Source organism: Mastomys coucha, unplaced genomic scaffold (assembly GCF_008632895.1).
Source record: "Mastomys coucha isolate ucsf_1 unplaced genomic scaffold, UCSF_Mcou_1 pScaffold22, whole genome shotgun sequence".
NCBI lineage: Eukaryota > Metazoa > Chordata > Mammalia > Rodentia > Muridae > Mastomys > Mastomys coucha.
The window spans coordinates 148428664-148431250 of record NW_022196905.1 but is presented as its reverse complement, the minus strand read 5'-3'; the positions used below and the strand labels follow the sequence as shown (position 1 = coordinate 148431250).

Genomic DNA, 2587 nt, shown 5'->3' with positions numbered 1-2587 from the left:
AGTCCTAATCAAGTGTTTTCCTTATTAAAAGTTGCTGTGGTCATGGTGTCTCCTCACAGCAGTAAAATCCTAAGACACTTACTATGCATGCCTTCCTGGTCTTCCCTGAAAGATGATGCTTTCCCAGGAGCCCTGATCTTAATATGTATAAATGTTCAACAACTCTGTAAGACAAAAAGAAGACAGACAGGGAAAGTTCACACAGGTAACAATCATATAGTGACTTGAGCAACTTTCACTAAAACACTGATTGCTTTTGCTTCTTATTATCTTGCTTTTCTATAATTTCATTTTGGATCTTAAATTAACTTATGCAAAAGGGAGACATGTAGAGAATGAGAGAGAGGGGGAAAGTAGGAAAGGGAGGGAGAGAAAGACAGAAGGAAGCAGGAAGAAGGGAGAAGGGACAGAGGGAGAGAAAAAAGAGAGGAAGAAAGAGATGGAAAGAAAAATTAAGATATAAGAAGGAGAGTGGGACAAAGGGAGGAAGAGAGAAGGAGGAAGGAGATGTTAGTAAAAAAAAAAAAAAAAAGGCAGTGTATTAATGACTTGTAAGGGAAGCAGAAACAGAAAGCTCCAGAGCAAACTAATGCCAAAGAACCCCTCATTAAATGTATTCAATGCATTAAAGCTAAAAGGAGATGTATCACACTGACTTGGGCACATGAATTTAATCTACAATTTAAAAAATGGTATAAAATCACACTTCACAAAATAAATATCATGGTTATATTATAAATTAGAAAAAATCCAATATTTACACTATTTATTATCAAATTTTAGATATATATAATTCTCTATTAGAAGTATAAAATATTATGAACACCAAATTAAAATCTATTTTTTCTCTTCAAATACGCCAATATCAATTTGTGATACATAAAATCAAAGGTACATGGGGTTATAAATTTGTTTATATCTTAGTCAAGCTAATAATTTGTACTGTACAGAAAAATCATCAACATAATAATGTGAAACTTGATGAGATAGGATTTATTGAAGATAGATTAACAAATTATAAAACTGTGTTTTTCAAATTATTTTAATAATATAAAATGAAATTTTAGATATTCTTTTTAGATTTTCAAATGTTCTCTTTTTGAGAATTTCATACCTGAATACAAAAATATCACTATCATATTTCTTCCACATGCTCTTTTCCCATTCTCTATAGCCTCTTGCCATGCCCTTCCTATCACTGTGTGTGTGTGTGTGTGTGTGTGTGTGTGTGTGTGTGTGTGTGTGTGTTGGGTGTTTTTGTTTTTAACAAAATAAAATATGAGAAAATAAAATAAACACCATCATATTAAAATTTGCAAGTCCAATTAACAGAAAGATAAAAAGCCCCAAGAGAAGGCACAAGAATCAGAGACTTACTCATTCACACAATCAGGAGTCCCATTAAAATACTAAACTGAAAGCTGAATCTGTTTGTTGCAAACACTGTATTCTAAAGTCCATCTTGCTCTGTGAAGGGAATGAAAATGCATTGTCCTTAAACTAGCTTGCAGTTTTCTAGACAAAGGAAAAATCTTTTTTGGACAGTATTTGCTGGCAAGTGAAACACTCCAGGATCTCTTCTTGTGCTGTTTTTCTTTTCCTGAACTTTTATCCTGATTTGCCAAATTAGTCTGCTCCTTCAGTGTGTGTGACTGGATTAAGTGCTGCATTTTTGAACTAGGTTGAAACTCCAAAAGATCTACTGTGCAGTCATAGCTCTGTGAATTAACACTAGGTTCTGAAATGTTTAAGTACTGCTTCACATTCTCTGCAGCCTCTTCATAAATTACTGGTGGTAATCTTTTACTTGAGTGAAGTTTGGACTCATCATGTGGAACCAAGGAATAAATCTCGATAGTGGGTGAGTAGAAAGTCTTAAATTACATTTTCTGCAATTTTTGCCAGCTGTTTAGGATCATTTTCACGTGGTTGATAATGTAATATTACTTCAGCAGTCATTCTGCAGTAAACCATTAACTCTTAATGAAGAGAAAATTTCTTACCTGTATTCTTCAGAGCTAGTATGTAATTTATTATTACAAAATTGTCTTTCTTCTCAAATCAGAATAAACAGGACCTTTTAGCACCAGTAGGTGCTCCTGTTGGGAAATTCACTTCCATCTTGATAGTCACTTCTGACCTCAGCCTACCCACGCTGAAGTTTCACTGGGTTTGGAAGGAAAGTACAAAGCACAAGACCAGGAAGATCAGGCTTCAAACACACACCCAACTTCTTTCTGCTCATGAGAACTTAAATTATCTTTTCATTAAATCCTTTATGGCCCCAGTGAAATCTTTTTACCATGGCCATTCCTTCAGTCAGAATAACACATTTTCCTCAACCTCTCAGGCTGACTACAATGATCCACTCTGTACCTCATTTTTTAATTGGGATACTTGCTTTCTTGATATCTAGTTTCTTGAATCCTTTATATACTTTGCATGATGCTAACCTACAGAAGCCTTTCAGTTTCATGAGGTCCCATGTATTAATTGCTGATCTTAGTCCCTGTACTCACAGTGTTTTGTTCCGAAAGTCCTATCTTGTGCCAAAGAGTTCAAGGCTATCCCACCTTCTCTTTTATTT

The 2587-nt window shown here is 34.6% G+C and overlaps 1 pseudogene; it reads right to left on the bottom strand.

Moving 5' to 3' along the window:
* Positions 1-1409: 1409 nt before the first annotated feature.
* Positions 1410-1974, bottom strand: LOC116104728 (annotated as a pseudogene).
* Positions 1975-2587: the final 613 nt, after the last annotated feature.